Raw genomic sequence first — 18,188 nt, forward strand, 5'->3', positions numbered from 1 at the left:
AAACACTTAACCTCGCATTTCCCATTTGGGACCAAGGACGTCAACCTGCTTCACAGGGGCAACTGCAAGAAACAACCGTAACACCGACTGGTATGATGAAAAATGCCAAGTAAATGCCAAACATATCCCCCAAATCAGTTGGGTGTTTGACATTCCAGCACAAACTAACCAACTGGGAGGTTTTTAAGTATTTCACTCAGACAGAAAAATAAATATGCAGTTTCAAGAGGTAAGAGTAGCACTGAGCTGCAGTTATTGAGCCTTGCTGGTGATATCTTTCATATCGAGTGATCATCTGCCCAGCACTGCCAGTCTGCCCAGCTCCCAAGGGACACAGTGCTTGCTCCAGCTTGAATTTGTTCCTGCCTGCTAATCCCTGGTGGTGCTAATTATACCCATTATCAGTCCGTCTGATTGTGCCTGACGCATGTCCAACATCCAGACCTGCAGCACCGCGGGATGTCGAGTCCCTCTCAGGTTTGCAGGGGAAGGGGATGCTGCAAGGCACGATGTTTCAGTACAGCAGGTTTATACATTTATGCAAGATAAACAATGGATTTTCAAGGACTCCAGAAACACAGTCTCTATGGCAACTATATGCAGAACTAGGGGGAAGGGAGGGGAAGTTCCCACATTTCTAAATACTCCCACCAGAGTGATTTTAAGTCCATTTTCCAGGGACTGCCTATACCAGAAACTGCAGGTGAAATGTATTCCCTGGGCTCAAACCTGGGTGCAAACATGGTCTAGTTTAAGTCACACCATCCCCACCCAGGTTTGTGAAATCCTGCTTGGGCCTATTTGATAGGACTGCAGAAATAGTCACCTTAGTATTCAGCTAAAAAGATGTGTACATCGGTTACATATATCCTTATACATATATAGATTATATACCAAGAAGCTGTGGCCAGCCAAGGTTTGGGGAGCCAAAGGAAACAGGGATCCTTCCTAAGGGGAACCCTTGGCCTTAAGCGCAGCTCAGCGATGCTCCAGATTAGAGCTGTGAGCTCATCTCAGTGCGCCTGACCGCACCAGGCTGAACCTTAATCACTTTAAGTCAGATCCCACCACTGCTTTATTTCCACTGCTTTTTTTCAAATTCAATTATTAAAAGGGAAAACAAGAAAAATCTAATTATGATGGATTGAGAGGCCCAGCTCAATGTCAAACAGTCACTAGAACTGATTCATCCACATCCAGCTTCTCCCACTGAGAGCCAGACCTCAACAGTCATTACGTGCTGGTACAAAAAAGCATATTGCCTATCATTTATTGTTACCATCAAGAAAATTTGGATTAAGACAGAGCAAATAACAATGCAAAGTGACCATGCTGATGAAATGCTACTGTCCTTTTTCCAATGCAGGTGATTCTACCTTGGTACTGAACTCGTTACCAAATGAAGAGGAAAAATGGTCAACGAGCCTGTGTTTTCCTTTATCATCTCTAAACCAAAATGGGCACCACCAGAGCACCAGCAGGCTGGCAGCCTTCAAAAGAACAAGCAGGATTCTTTCCCCTTCGGAGGCACATTCAATTTTCATTATTTCTCTGTCAAGTTCCTGACCTACAGACCGGAACTTTAAAGCTTTGATGGTTTTCCACCACAAAGCCTCTTCCATATCAGGAACATTTTGTGACTTGTTACGAAGATGTCTGCTGTAAAGTCTGTCTTATTGGCATGAAGAATTGCACAGGAAAGGCATGAAATAACATTATCTATATGCCCAACAATCACCTTCTACTTCACAGCTGCATCATCACCTCCAAGCCATTAATTCTGATCAGATTTATATTCACCACACAAAGCCATCCAGGCACATACACAACTAATAGTTGTGGTAAATCCAACCAAAGGCTGGTATATTCCATGAAGAACCTCTCCACACAGCTTGCTCCTCCAAGGACCGTCAGCACATCAGAGCAAAGCCAAGACGCTGAGTAATTCTAGTTTCACCATGGTGTTTTCTATACCTAATGCTATCATCTAAAAACACAAAGTCATGTATTGCATGATTATAACCTCAAAAACAAACAAATAACCAATTTTTAGTATAATTGCTCACATGGGGAAAATAGAACAAATCAACCCTAGTAGTAAAGGAGAAGGAAAGGGCCCAGTAACTGTATCCCAACTATACTGGTGCTCAACGCATCAGCTTTCAGTGCTGGCTTCCCTGAGTCACTTCAGCTAACCAAACCCTTTTTAGTTTAGATGTGGTGTTCATCCCAGCCATGCCACCACCACCTGCATTTCTGCATATTGTGACTAAAAAAACGAACACAACAACAAAACAGTTCATGTTGTGTCATCCTAAAGCCACCGATAATCTGACTTTTCACATGTGGCCACATAACCAGTGTGACTGTAAACTAAAGCAGCTTCTGATCAGACTAATATAAGCACACCAAAAATACAAGGTGCAGGAGACTACAGGGACAGAACTAGAAGAGAACAGACATTTAATTCTTGTTCATATGCCCTGCAAATGCTTAAACTGGGGCACTTCAACTCCTCAGTGAGTTTCTATTCCAAGACATCCTTAAGAGAAGGTCTGAGATTATCACAAAAGCATCAGTTTAAAAAAAAAATAAATCAAAACAAACCAATCCATACTTTACAAGTGAAAATGTGGCTGTGAGTGTGGCTGAAGGACGTTCCCGGCGCAGGGAGGGGTGCACGGTGACCTCAGCTGGGCCCGGCAGCGTTCTATGTGCTCATGTCTTCCTGAGAGGCAGCTGCCATCCAAACCCTGCTCCTCAGAATCGATGAGCAAATTAAAACCAATAACATAAATTCTTGTACGATCAAAAGGCAGCGTTGTGCTTTAATGAGCCATTTTATGAGGCCGTCATTAAAGTCCAATATTAATCCTGAACATGATGCACAGAACAGCAACAGAGGGCAGATCTCTCAGCGTCCTTTGCTGCATCACTCAGGAAAGCTGATATTTACCCTTCTGTGCATTCCTTCCCATTGCCATTAAACTGAATCTCTGCCTTTTGCTTGGAGTGAATCCCAGAAGTGACAGATGCAATAAGCATGAAGATTTAACTTGAAAAAATCCAATGATGTTTGAAAAGGCAGCTCACTAGAAGACAGGGTAATGCCAACAGAGAACACAGGGGCACACAAATGCTGATTAAAGCAATCTGTACAAAAGGCTACAAGTGACCATTGAAAAATTACTATTATGAAGTGTTATATTAAAACAAATGCAAAGCAAATATTGCCTGACATGTACCTCAGTGTGTCAGGTCTTACTATGGCTACTGAAAATACTAAATATATACACAAAATAAACATGCATGGGCTTTATCACAACAGTATTTGATCTTCTACCTTTGTGTACACAGTCTTTAGCAAACACGAATATTAGCTGCAATAAAACGTCTCAGTGAGCGCACAGCCATCTGTTTTTCCCCTTAAGCAGAAAAGATGATTCAAGGCTTGTTATCGAAATGAAAAATCGAATATATCCTCTCCTGCCTCACACACAAGACACTCGCTGTTCTCTCCAGCCACCGCACATTCGGCACATCCGAACGCGCTTCGTGCAGGATGGACTGTGCCAGTTCACACCATGTGCCCACACTCGAGCAGCACCGCGCTCCTCCCCAGCATGTGCTTATCAAGGCACACGGAGAGAGACGATCACGTCAGGTTATTTGGATACGGCCTGGCCTAAAATTAAACCAGAATCAGTATCAGCAAAGCTGGAAAGCCAGCCACAGCCTAGTATGTTCACAACGTCACCATTTCATTTTGCTAACATCCTTGTCTTGCTTGCACTAATCCACGCGCACATCTGCATGAATAGGCTGAATAGACCTGCTCAAACAAACACGCACAGGACTGAAACTACAGCTGTTCAGAAAAACACAACACGCTAATGCATATCACTTATCTTCAACAATAAAACTGCATCAATCAGTTTTACTTTTGTTCCCAGACAGCTTCTAGACCCCTTTTTTTTTTTTTTTTAAATTAAAAAACCCCTCTCTCTCCTGTTCAGTCACAGCATCACATTGTCTAGACCCGGGTACCACAGCGGAACATTTGTGTGCTTGTGCATTGGATGCCTTTCCGTGTACCGTGAGGGGAGAAGCGGCTTACTTCACAACGCTCAGATAAACAGTAACCTTTAAATATCTGGCATATTGCTATTAAAACAATGTGGCTTTTTGTATAGAAAAACAAAGCCCAGGAACACGTCATGCAAGCTAGGACTTCACACATCCCCCGAACGGACTCGGAAGAGCCAATAAATAATGGTGTGACATGTACGCAGCCAACACGAGTGCAAAAAATAACAATAATAATATTAATTGTAAAAAATTAAATCCTTCAGTCATCTTTTGTCCTCTGCAACGTTACATGGTGGCAGTGGGGACGCAGTGCTCCGGGGGCGAGAAACACGCCGATGCCAGCGAGCTGCTGCTGCATCGCCATGGAAAAAAAAGAGGGGGAAAAAAAAGGAACAAACGTGATGAACAAAAGAAAAAAAAAAAACAAAATCAAAATGTATTAAAAAGCACAAGTGGTCCTCTCCGGGCAGGAGGCAGCCGGGCTGGCAGCGGCATCAGGTGTGTGTGCGGCGGGAGAGCCCGGCCCCGCGGCCCCGCCTCGGGCGCGTCCCGCCGGCAACCTGCGAGCCCCGGCCGGATGCCGGACCCGCCGCGACCCCGGGCGCTCCGCTGCCTAAAAAGGCGGGGAGCGGGGGAGCAGCCCCGGGCCGGGGAGGGCGCTTCCCCCCGCAGGCCCGGGCGCTGACAGCGGCCGCCGCTTCAGGAAGGGCTCGGCGGTAACAGCCGGCCCCACGCAGGAAGAGCCAGCCCGGCCGGCCCCGCGCCCGCCCTGCCCTGCCCCGGCGCCCGCCCTGCCTTGCCCCGGCGCCCGCCGCCGCCCTCCGGCGGGCACCGCCGCCTCCCCTCGGCGGGCCGCCCGCCGCCCTCCCGCCCAGCCAGCAGCCAGCTGCCGCCCGCCGCGCCGCAGGGCGCCGTGCCCGCTCCCCGGTTCCGTTCCCGCCTCACGCCGCGCACCGCGATCCCGAGCCGCCTCCCCGCGTCCGCTCCTCAGCCCGGCGGAGCCGCCTCCGCCGCCTCCCGCTGCCGCTGCCGCTGCCGACTGACCGCGGCGGGCGGGGGCGGGCAGCGCCGGGGCAAGGCCACGCCCCCTTGTCCCCGCCTCCCCAGTGCGCACCACGCCCCCTCCGCCCAGGCACCGCCCAGTTCCGTGCCTTCCCGTCCCGCCTCCCCCGGCGGAGGGCGGGGATGAGGAGGTGAATGGCGGCTCGCTCAGCCAATGGTGGCGCGGCGCTCGGCGCCACGCGTGGTCGCGTGCGGTGCTTCTTCCCCCTCCCCACGGGCCGCCGGTGTCACTCGCGAGACCCGCCTGAGGGACCCGGGGCCGCGCTCCGGCTCCAACGCTCCCCTCGCTCCTTCGCGGCCCCGGCGGGGACGCGGCAGCCCGGTTCCCCTCTTCCCTCGGCGGGTCAGCGCCCCGCGGCACCCGCGCTGCTCCCCAGCCCGGCTCAGGCCTCTCACAGCCCCACCTGCCGCCTCTCATCCTCCGCCCCGGCGTGTGCGCAAAGCTGGGATCTACCGGCGCAGGGACACGGGGGGTTTGGGGCGCATAAACCAAAAATTGTGAGGTACAACCCCACCGATGTGGCCCCTCGTGCCCAAGCACAAATGGCGGTGGGTGCAAAAGTGAAGAGAACCAACGAGAAACCAACCGTGTCGCCTCGGTTTGTTGTGCTGGGGCCTGTTGCTGCCATGGAAAACGGCACCGCCAGCAGGATGGGGACAACAGGAGAGCTTAAGCCCCTGCTGAAAGTCACACTTTAATGAGAAGCACAAAACAGTGACTTGAAACCAAAGATTCTCCCCATTGCACTAAAAGTAAAGATGCTTTTGGGAGCGACACACCCATAACTGCTTATAATCCCAGTTTGCAGAAATACGCATGTTGTGATGAGCTGAGACCCCTCCTGTCACCCCATAAAACTGGCTTATGTGTTTTTAAAGATGGTCTTTTTATTGCTGCTGTTCAGTGGAAGGAGCTAATGGTTATTAATACAATATGCAGTAAGAAGGTGGGTGTCTTCGCAGCCAGAACCTCAAGGCACGCAGGGAGATACCCCAAACACTGCGAATTTCTGTTCCTCCGGGGAGCTCGAAGGGCGGACAAATGATGCGCGATCAGGGCCATGTCGCACAGTGTTTACCATACATGGCCAAAACCAAAAGCTCGTCTCACTTCCTGATTCGTTTTGACCAATATTTGCAAATTCATTTGCATGTGGTTAGGTGCTTAAAGGGGCCTAATTTTTCAGGGGAGCGACACACCCGTAACTCTGCTTGTAATCAGAATTTGGAAAAATACATGTGTTGTGATGAGCTGAGAACCCTCCTGACACCCCATAAAACTGTGACAGGACTGTGACCCCCCCTGTTAAGTGATAGCTGGTGTTAAAATATGCAGAAAACCTCACAGAGATACATGGTCATGGTCAGACCCATCACAGCTGATAGAAACATCAGCTGCCACCACAGCTACAAATTAAACAAACCTTATCCAGCATTTGTTAAACTTTGACACTAGTCTAACCCCTGATTCAATAACCACGAAAGTCTCGCGTACTGAAGCAACACTTTGATAAAAAAAATCCTGCACCCAAAGATGAGAGTTGCGATTCCGCATCCCTGCCACGCGCCGCCCACAGCACCAATTCCTCATAAATTCATCCCTTCCTTCCGACAGCCAGCCCAGCACACGCGCTCTCCACCCTCCTCCCTCAAACAAGCTCTTGAAAGCTAAAAAAGAAGAAAACAAAAGCAGTTTGGCAGCCTCGGCGCGGACCTGCAGGTAATCTGCAGTTTAGTGGGTTTAGACTGTGATTCATATTTTCCGCGTAGGTACGTGACTTGCTGAAGGTCACACAATGAGTCAGTGACAGAGCTGAGTGTCTTGACTGCCAGTCCCTGGGCCATTAACTTATTAGGGTTAAAACTTTATAAAGCACTATTAAAACAAGCATATGAAATGGTACTTAAAAGTGTTATGCATATGTATAGCTCCTTCTAGCTCAGAAGAGTGGGCAAGCTTGAAATGACATTTGAATCATGTAGCAGGTGATGCTTTACTCTAGACTCAAAAACAACACGAAGGCAGCAGTACCCAGCATTACCCAACCGAGGAAGGTTTTTAGCATCCATCTAAAAAGAGGGTGATGCACAGAAAGACACAAAGTGAATTTTTTTCCTGGGAAATCTGATTGAAACCTAATGTTCTCAAAAACTGCCACCTGAGCGGTGCACATTGTCGTTTCAGCGATGGATGCTCCTGCACACTGCTAGCTTGACACAGCACTGGGGGGACTCAGAAGGAAACCATACTGTTGAATTTTCACTAGACCTTCCTGAAATGTTTGGATGGAAGTGCCCCAAAGATTGCTCAGATCGTGACCGGGATTAACGAGCTGTTTAGATCACAACAGCTCAACGTGTGAGGTGATGAAGAAATGATATTAATTTCAGGCTGAAGTCCTCAACAGCAGGAGGAAGGCTGAGGGTTTACACACGCTCTTTGATTCCACCATAAACAGTAATCTTCATCACTTCAGCTGACTAAAATCACTGCAACAAACAGTACTTAAATTATAGCCAGAGTGATGTAAGCCTAACAACTTGTCAAAATATGTCACAAATTCTCATTTTTGTTAAGGAAAGTATCCTATTACCAAATTCTCGCAGCTACAAGGAACCACACAACAAAGTTTGTCCCATCATATCACTACCAACGCACCTGATTAGTAAATTTCACAGAAAATATTCAGAATTTATTCAAAACTACATTTTGCTACTTTTATCCATCCCCGACACTTTACCCTTTGCTACATGGATGCACAATTGCTGCAAACGCCCTATCTCACAGCTTTATACGGAAGCAGCGCCGTGTCTGCAGACTCCACCTCTGAAACTTATGTCAGCAGCTAAATTTAGCGTCCTCGCAAATATGCATCAATTCCATCACTGCAATAAATCATGCTGGTGTGTTCCTGTGATGATCTTGACGTGCCTTTTAAGTAACGCTTTCCCTGTGCCCCACCATTTTCCTCGCCAGTGTGGTGTTTTTAGTTTGAAACGGTGAAGAAAGAAGCACCAAAAGGTACAGGGGTTATTTGCAAGTCTAGAGCACAGCTCATCACTGGCTGCCCGGAGATGCGGTACCCAGCACGGCCGGAAAACCCCTGCACCTGCAGCACATTATGGGGCAAATCAGTCGCAGAATCAGGAAAGAAAAATCCCAGAAATGCTTGTTTGTGAGTCCCCTCCCCTGATGCTGTGTGGGGTTCATACTAAAAAATGAGCATTTTTAGACAACTAAATAAGACATTAAAATAAACCCTTTGTGGAAAATAGTGCAATATAACCTGTGTGCTGGGGACTTCACTAAGATGGATGCAAACACCTCTTTCTAGGAGAAATTTTGTTGGCTTCGCCCTTCAGCTGATACGATGCAGCTCTGAGCAGCCTTGGGTGGACGCAAACCTGGCCGTTCAGAGCCAGTAAAGTCACTTGAGAGATTAATTTGTCTTGAACGTTTCGGTTTGCTTAAGTCCTCATCACTAGATCTATTCTGAATGAAGGGAAACAGCTTCCAGAGGGTTTAGAGAGATCAGCAATTTAAAGTCCTGTTATTTTGCAGCTTAACTTCTAAGCCACATAAAACATGCTGGACACGACTGTGTTTTGGACCTCGGGTTTGCAGGTAGCCAAGATATACAACTTTTCAAGGACATTTGTGTCCACTATTTATTTTTTGAAACCTTTTGATTCATTATTATATTTAAATAACTTTACAGGGAGCACTAGGTTCTCCCACCTGGAAGATGCATATTTTTATATTTATAATTCTAAGGCTCTCATGATTTAGGTATGCAAGGCCAGATTCAGCAGCACTGAGAGAAGCTGCTCTTGTTGAAATTGGTTAAGTGATCTTAGATTTCACTTAACATCACTGGAACATAGGAGGTTTTTATACAGAGAAATCAAAACTGATTGCAATAATAATAATAATAATGAAAAGGTGATTTTCTGTGCATGGAGTAGCATTAGATCTACCCTTTCTGCCTTGTTTTCTCAATGTCTGTTGGCACATATCGAATGGCAAGGGCAGTTATATTAAAGTGCTTACAAACCTGGTTTTTAAGGGACATTTCAACAATCGTCAAATGCTGAGCGGCTGCCAAGACAAAACTGTACAAACAGCCACCGTGTAGCAGCTCTGGGTGCCGGTGAATCGGAGTTGTTCTGCCCAGGGAAGCATGGCCCTGCACTGTTCCCTTCCTCACATCCAGCACTAGGGAGCAAAATCCCTTTGGTTTGGCCTTATTCAATCCTTGGCCAGAAAGGGGAGCTGTAGAATTATGGAATGGAGATAAGGAGAGCAAAATGTTCCATCCCATTATTAAAATAACGGTGGGGAAGGGAGGAGGGTATGAGGGTGCATCAGAGCACATGGACAGGGAGGAAAGAGGAATATGTGGACTGAAGCAGAGGGTTAGAGTCAAGAACCCTCGATTTTATTCCACTCTTTATCTGTGTGACATCAAACAAGTCCCTGTGCTACTCCCAGACCCGTAAATTGGGGTGGGATCACAAAACCCCTCCCCACAGGGTGGTGGAAATGGCACGGACAGGACTTGTGCGGTGTGGGGGTGGAAGATGGAACGATGAGTAATAATTGGTGAACATTAGCTCAGGATGGCTATTCATAATTTATGCTATTGTTATTAATGATTTAAAATACATTTCGTAAAGCACTTTGTCACTACATGTGCACACTCTCATGCCTGTTACATGCGGTAGTAGATGTCATACACATCCCTGACCTACCCTAGAAATACCTGCTGCCCACAGGTTTTGCAGTGAAAAGAAACCTTGAAACGAGATGCAAACTGATCTATTTCCTCATTTCTTCTTATTCACTGTACAGGATCATGACATTTATTTTCTTTCTTTTTTTTTCCCCATTTTTGCGATAAAAGGGAGGTGGTCCCAATACCTAATTAAAATGTTGGGCCACCAAACACAAACGAAGCAATTAGTCGCAACAGATGGGATTTTCTTTGTTGCTATCTCCACGAGACCACATGATTAACTAGGAAGAGAGAGACGAGAAAGCAGAACACACAAACACACAAAAATGAAAAGCAAAAAGCAAGCTGTATTTTATTTACAACATGAATGTCTTGGGATTGACACTTCCTATCATTCTGAAATAGCAGAAAAGCCCAAGCAAGACACAAGTAGCGAGAGGCCAGGCTGGCGCTGTGCTGGGATCCCTGTCTCGTCCTCTTTAGTCAACCCCTTTAGAAGGCTTTGGCCATCATGTTCTGTTTCTCTCCCTGCTGTCTATGATCAAGTTGGACCAAAGGTGCTGGAAAAATCAGAGGCGTAAGAAAGGAATCACCTAATGGCAAATATACGTGAGATGTTTGTGTTCAGTTAGGCAGCGTGAGATTTGGGAAGATGTATGTTTAGAAATTGATTAAAAAAAAAACAAAACAAAACAGCCTATGTCATGGATATAGCAAAATGAGAAGCCACTCCTGCTCTTCATTGTGATGTTTTCACACTTCAGCACTGAAATATATGGTCTTGACCCTCTTGCATGTGAATGTATATGAGGAGCGATCCAGCTGTAGCTGGCATTGCCGTGGGGATGCACCCAGAATTCGTGTGGTCCCTTCTCACCCCTTCCATCACCTATTGCATCCACCTGCCCCATTGCTGATGTAAAAATCCCTCTGTCCGATCGGGCTGCTGAAAATGTGCCAAATCAGCCGTGCTGGTGAATCAGACAAATCTCCTGCTCAAGGAGGGGCTGCGCAGATCCAGACACCCCGATAACGCCAGCACCAGCCCTGCTTCATGTACGGAGCCTCAACCTGTCAGCTGGCGGGTATTTGACAGTGACAAATACCTCACAACCCTATTTCTTTATATTGTGAGAATGATAATGTCTCCTCTGATGCTTCCTGAAAGGATAGGATCTCTTTTTCATCGCTGTCGGCTTTTTTGTTATCACTGACACACACGCAAACTCTGCAGCACTGCTCAGATTCTGACTTGGTTTCCTGACTTCTGTGAATGAGAGCGATTGACAGCACAATACACCGAGCACAGTGGATAATCACACCTATTTTTTACGTAAACATGCTATTCAATTCAAAGCTAGCATAAATTTCCTGTGCCTTAAAACATTTATTTTCCCTTATAAGGGAATCCACAGTTGCAGATTGTCAATAAAGAGAAGAAGCAAGTTAACCAGCACAGCTCTGCTATGTTCCAAACTCTCAAACGAACATTCATTTCTCATCTCTCCCCATTTCTGTTTTACCAGTAAAATGTCAACAAAGTTCATCTATCCGTAAGTTTTCCAGTGAAAGGGTTTCCAAGTTGATGTCATTCTCTTGAAAGTCTCATTCAGCCAAGTCACAGTGCAGGAGAAAAAGAAGCAAAGGGAAAGAATTCCTCCTTCTCATGCTATAACTAAAATAAAGTTATATTGACTAGAGAGACAGAGGTAAATAAGCACACGTGACAGCGGAAGAAAGTATCACATGGGCGTTTTTGCACAGTATTGAAGAAGAGCAGTAAGAAGAGCTGGATATTATGTATATTTATATACAAGAGAGTCTCAAAAAGCAAATCTCTTTCTCACAAAACACTTTTGCTGCATGAAGCACTTCTACCAGCCTGCTGGTACCAACGCCTAATTTTCATCCTGCATCCTGACAACCACAGATCAACACGTGTCCCCAGTGCATCCCAGCTGTTGTGACAAAGCAGCCATTGTCCCCAAAGCCCCACATCCGCCGTGTTCCCACCCCCACAGCACCCCGCAGCATCACCCTCACTCCTCACCTTTCCTGGCAACGCTGGGCGCCGCTGCTGCCCCCTCCACCGACTTGGACCTTTCGAAGGTTTTCTTTGCGTCAGCGACTTTCAGCACGTTCTCGTCCTCCTGACTCTTCCTCCCGTTCTGCTCGGGCTCCTCCGAGCCCTCTCCTCCCGTGGTCCTGCCTCCCGCTCGCTGCTCCTTGGCCGGCGTCGCGGCATCGCCGCGGGGCTCCAGCAGCGCCTCGGTCATGGCCACAGTCCTGCTCATGCTCAAAGCCAGACTCTCCTTGCTGTGCGACCTGACAGGAGGGGCTGGGGGGATTTTTTTCTGGCTGTATGAATTGAGTAGCCCTGCATCTGCTTCACCTCCGAGCTGTTCCAAGCTCTCCAGGAGCTGGTTGCTGCTCTGTCGTGAAAGCTTTGCGGTGTCTCTAGCCACCGAAGTATAATTTGCAACCGCAGAGACCATTCTCTCGAGGTTTTTCGCTACCTGCTTGTCTGGATCCTCCTCACCATTCTGGCAAAGGTCCGGGATGCCGTCGGGCTGGGGGGCGAAGCTCAGCGCCTGCCTGAAGCTTTCAGCTGCTTTGCTGCTTTCTCTGGCTACGTAGGAAACAGCTGTTGTCACCTCCTGTTTGCTTTGCAAAAGGTAATCCATGAGTATGGCGTTCCGCTCAAAGCTGTCTGACCTGATGGGGACACTGGGCTTGTTGCCCTCCAAGGAAGAGTTCAGGTTCAGTTTATTCACCTGCCTGCTGTCTGCGCTGCTTTCCGAGTCTGAACAGCTTATCTGCCTCCCCAGGGCTCCTTGCAAAGTGTTGAGCCTCTTTAGGCTCGGGCTTGCCATCTTCCCATCTTCTGGGTATCCCTCGTGGATCACCAGGACGTTCTGCTCCGTCTCTTCCCATTCCTCCTCGGATTCTGCTTCTGCCTCCTGGATCAGGCGCCGGTACTCGCTCTCCTCCAGCCTGTACACCACAGGCTTCACCGTCCTGCCCGTGCCCGCTCGCCCATGCCCAACCTCCAGCTCATACACCTTCGGAGGGGCTTCTCCCTCCTCCCCGCTCCTGCACCCCTTCGACAAGGGGCGCTCCTCCAAGCTGGGATCCCCGGCCAGCCCCCCATGCTGCCTGCCGCTGCTCATCTCCAACGCCTTGGCAGGGCTTTGCGTGTCGGGGTGGGGAGGGTCCCCCCTCTCCAGCCCATGCCCCAGGCCCTCCTGGCCAAGCTGCAGCGGGGAATAATCCTCGCACGTCCCCGGGGAGCCTCCCCGGGGAGCAGCACAGTCTCTGCCTCTCGCCTTCCTTGTGTCATCCCGCAAATATCCACAGTACTGCCAGGTGGAGGCTTCCATGGCCGGGAGCTCGAGTCACCGCAATTTCTGGTCCAAATGCTTTAAAACTGGCCAAGCCAAGATTTCTTCCCACCTTGGGTCTCGGCAGCCTTTCGGCACCGCCTTCTCCTTCCTCCGCTACTGGGAGAGACGGAGGCAGCTTGGAAACCTCCGTGCCTGGGTCATGTGAATCGGCAGTTTTTAGCCTCCTGGCCAGCAGAGATGAAAATAATGCACGTTGGCGCGATGGAGCCCATCCTCTGCGGCTGGCCAGGAGGCTCCCTCACACAACAGCTGTCAGCCTTGATGCTACGCTGGTCCCTACCCAAATATATCCCACCTGGAGAACTGGAAAAGCAACCCTCAGCTTCTAATTTGCGGGTCCATAGCACTTTACAGGCAGGACTTGCTCCCCTGCTGCATCTTCAGGGACTCTGCGCTTTTCCCCAACCTGCTGCAGCAACAACTCCCCGCGGTCCCGTGCAAAACCCTCCCTGGCTCCCCTCCGATCTCGCTGCTTCCAGAGGGGATTTACTGCCAGGTCATCTGCTGTGGCTCGTCTGGGCAGGATCAGCTCTGGCAGCTCCTCCGTGGGGTTCGGGAAGAGCTTGGGAACGCGCAGCCGTGTCCCTGGCGCTGCCCCCCCGCCCCAACACGGAGCATCTCCCCCAGGCTCCTGCCTTGGGCCGTGTCCCAGCGATTCGGGGAGAGATGCCGCCTGCACAGAGCACGATGGGATCGGCTGGAATGATCTGCGGGAATATGTTATTGCGAAGGGAATTGCTGTGACATAAAAAAAATCTACGCGAGATAAACAGAGAAGCCTGACAACAGCCTCGGAAACAAGTTTCTCTTAGGAGACTCCAAAACATAACTTATGAAAAATCCCTATTAACGCTCTGGACATTTCTCTAAACAACCCTCTGAGCAGAAAGTTCTGCCCTTTGGATAATCCTTCTGCCAAACAGGCTCCTGTAAACTCTCTGGAAGGAGGGGGAGCAGCAGGGCTGAGGGCTCTGCTCCGTTTATCCGCAGCCGGGATGCCTGGCATTGCAGCGTCCGCCACGGCTCCCACCCCGGCAGCTCTTCCCCAGCGTTTTGCCTTTTATGGTGCAGGAGGTGCCGGCTGCCTGAGCTGGATCCGGGGAAACATCCAGGGCGGGATGCAGGAAAACACCTAGATGGTTGCTAAAGAGACGCGGGCAGCGCAGGCACCTCCGCGGAGCGGGTGATGCTGAGTTACCCCAGTGTCAGCCCGGAGAGTTTGCAAACAGCCCCCAGCGACCCACCCGCCAGTCCCGAGTGTCCTGACGCCACTCAGCGGGGCTGGGAAATCCTCATCCAGAGCCCCAGGGATGCCGGCAGCCCCTGCGTTCACACGGGCTGCGGGGGTGATGCCTGGACCACAGTCTCTCATGATGCCACCGCCCCGTCCCATGCCCCACGGGCCGGCTTGGGACCGAGTGCTGGCCTCCATCAAAGTGAAGGAGCGAGGGACGACGTTTATCTCAGCCCTTATCAGCCAGCCAGGCCCCCTCGCAGGGGGAGGGTTTTTATCAGTGCACATTGCAGAGCTGCTCTGCAGCGAGACAAAACACCATTTGTTACCGCTGCAAGTTGGCGATCCCTGCTGAGGCTGCCCAAACAAACACAGCCGCTCCCCGCAGGGCCGGCTGGGCTGCCGAGCCCCGCCAGGAGCCGCTGATGTCCCCGGCTCAGAGGGGACCTCGCAGGTACTGACACACTGCAGCGAGATTTGCTGACAGTCACGAGTGACAAAATTTAAAGCCAAGTCGCCTCTCCGTGGGATAAACTCGCCAGACTCAGGCACACTTCCCATTGGCACAATGACCTGATCAATAATTCAGGTTTCTCCCCCTTGAGCAAACACCAAAGCTGAATATATTTAGAGTTTTTCATAAACTATCATGATTTGGAGATATCATCTTGATTTTTTTGGCCTGACCATAGAGCCCAGGGCCAGTGTGGAAGCTGCACAGCCAGGTCGTTGGCCCTTGATTCGCTCTGCTGTGTTTTGCATCGCTGTCCCGCAAGCGGCTTATTAAACACCCGGGAAAGTCTGACACGGGAACAACGTGGTTTCTGCTCCCGAACCGTCTGCATAAAAGGCAATGGCAGCTGCTGCAACGCCGTGGCTGCTGCCCCATCCTTCAAACCAGAGAGGAAGAGACTTTTAGGGAAGCTGCAACGCCCAGGGTGAGGGCCGAGGCTGCAGCAAACCGAGCGGCTCATGGCTGCTCCTAGCTGCACAGCGGAGCTGCTGCCCTTGGTACAAAATGCACGTGTGTGTGTGCACACAGAGGACCTGTCACTGCAGGAACTCCCAGCAGCATCTTTGCCACGGCCCGAGGGAGGAAGAGCCGCCCCAACAGCTCAGCCCCACATCCCCTGCAGGAACCCACTCGTCTCACATCCCCATTGCCGACTCCGCTTCTGCTTAGAAAAATCAAAGAATCACAGAATACTTTGGGCTGAAGGGACCTTCAAAGTGCCCCCAGTGCCACCCCTGCCATGAGCAGGGACATCTGCACCAGCTCAGGTTGCTCAGAGCCCCGTCCAGCCTGGCCTGGGATGTCTCCAGGGATGGTTCATCCACCACCTCTCTGGCCAACCTGGCCCAGGCTCTCACCACCCTCAGGGGCAACAATTTCTTCCTCTTGTCCAGCCTGAATCTCCCTCCTTTAGTTTAAAACCATCACCCCTTGTCCAAAAAGCCCTGCTGAAAAGTCTGTCCCCATCTTTCTTATGGACCCTTTTGAAGGCAGAAAGGCCACAATAAGGTCTCCCCAGAGCCTTCTCTTCTCCAGGCGGAACACCCCAACTCTCTCAGCCTGTCAAAAAGTCCTGATACTGGTGCCTCCTCAGAGGCCAGCGGGGCTGTCAGTGGCCCCAGAGGTGTCACCCGGGTGCAGGAGCCCCACGGCTGGACCAGCAGCTCCACTTTGCTGCCCCATCTCAGGTGTTGAAGTGCAGCCCCGGCCCTTTGCCTCCTTTCTGCAGCTTTTCTGTGCACATCACTTTGTTCCCCACAAACAGCCTCACCCACCTGCCAAACCTCATCTTTTGCCCCAATAACACCATTACAAGGTCTGCTCACCACCCCTGCGGCCTCCCAACCCCAATGTGAAACTGGGAGATGCTGGTAGGGACTAAATCCTCCTCCCAGCAGAGGCGAAGAATGGACTCAGAGGGGTTTTGAGCAGATTCGCTCCTTTCCCATCGCTGCTCGGTCGGTCCTCCATGGGGCAGGTGATGCGAGGGGCCTGGCTGGACCTTATGGGGTCCCCCCCATCCTGGGTACCAACCGGGGGGCATCCAGCTGCCACAAGCTGCCCATGGACTCTTCCCAGTCCGGCACCTCCTCTCACCAGCGGGGCTATAAATAAACTCTCTGATGCCGCTGGAGAGAACTCTTGTTGCTCCAGATGTTGCCTGGCTTTGCCATAGCAACGTCACAACAGGATGTAACATTCGGCCGTCGCAAGAACCGCTCCGTAAAAGAACCAACTTTCAATCATAACAAGAACAAAAAACAAAGATGCACAGACTCACCGGCGCTCCCGGCACCGTTTCAGTCCCGCCTGGTGGTGCCTCCGCAATGCGCAACCTCGCACACGCAAACGGCCGCGGTGGGAAGATCTCCAGCTTCGGGGAGCCCAGAGGAGCAGGGAACCAGCCAAGGGAAACGTGAATTAACCGAGCTAACGGCAAACATCTGACCCCCAAACGGCGTTGGCTAAAGGCGAGAAAGCTGTTGTGGTGGCAGGATCAGCTCAGCACCCACCTGGGGAAGAGCCACATTTCCAGCAGAGACACTCGCAGGTGTCAGGAGAAGACAAAAACTCTCACAAACCCACCCCCTGGGGGCCCGGGGCTCCATCCTCTCCAGATCATTTTTCCAGCTGAACTGCTGTCCATGCAAAGCTGTGAGTGCAGCCCAGAAATGTGCCGGTGACACAAGGTGGCATCACTCGGCACATGCCACGTATGGCTCCAGGGCAAAAGGACGACATTCCCTGGCCTCTCATTCTCACACTGTTATTGTGGCACCTTTACCACAGCAAATTGTGTAGATGAGGTTCTCAGGGACGCAATTTAGAGCCGGCCTTGGCAATACTGCGTTAACGGTTGGACTTGATCATCTTACAGGTCTTTTCCAACCGAAATGATTCTGTGATTCCAGGATTCTACGAAATCAAACCCATCACGAGGGTGGCAGCTCCTTGGGGCCGGGGCAGGCAGTAAGCCAGGCGTTGCTGCACTCAACTGATGGGGGACTGACAGCTGCCAAATCAACACCAGAAAAAGAAAAAAATACCTAAAAAGCAAATATTTCTGGTGGGGGTTAATGACTCTTTGAGGCAATTAGCAAGTGTGCCAAAGCTGGAGAGCACCCCAGCCGGCGCTTTGCTGCCCTGCCAAGGTAAACACCAACATGTTCCTCCCTGAAGCAGCTTTGGGAGCAAGAACAATCCCGGGCAGCAACGAGATTCCTCGCAGGCACCCGAGACAGATGCTCACTGTTTGCCTTTAAAGGCAAAATTTGGCGAATGCCCGAGAAGGGCCGGTCCCACCGCGGGTGGATCCTGCGGCGGCAGCAGAATCGGCTCCGGGCACAAGAGCCCTGTCCTGCGATTTAGTTCGGTGGCTTTCACCCCGGGGATTTGCTGTTTGGAGGAGGGAGCTCCGAACCCCTCGTCACTGTGATTGCACCAACCCCTTTCTCTCCAAATAAGCACTTTTTTCTCTCCGAATCAACCCTTTTCCGTGTGCCGGGCAGGGAGGGCTCAGTGCAGCGCAGGCGGCATCCTCACACGTGTTGGAACGCGAGCAGCTTCTTAAACCCAGCCTGGGGTCTTTGAAGAGAGGCTAGGCGGAGAATTAGAGCTCAGTTCTATTCCTACCTCCAGGAATTAAGTAT

The 18,188-nt window shown here is 50.5% G+C and overlaps 1 protein-coding gene across 2 annotated transcripts in view; it reads right to left on the reverse strand.

The window, feature by feature from the left end:
- CORO1C (coronin 1C) overlaps nucleotides 1–5,132 on the reverse strand; it is a 40,547-nt gene extending 35,415 nt beyond the window's left edge. Inside the window, exon 1 of one of the 2 annotated variants that reach the window (XM_080354958.1) lies at nucleotides 5,044–5,132. The gene's annotated coding sequence lies outside the window, so the exon portion shown is untranslated. Of the gene's footprint in view, nucleotides 1–5,034 lie in introns of both variants that reach the window. The other variant, XM_080354960.1, reaches the window with a different exon arrangement.
- Nucleotides 5,133–18,188: the final 13,056 nt, after the last annotated feature.

The sequence above is a fragment of the Nesoenas mayeri genome (genome assembly GCF_963082525.1).
Source record: "Nesoenas mayeri genome assembly, chromosome: 17".
NCBI lineage: Eukaryota > Metazoa > Chordata > Aves > Columbiformes > Columbidae > Nesoenas > Nesoenas mayeri.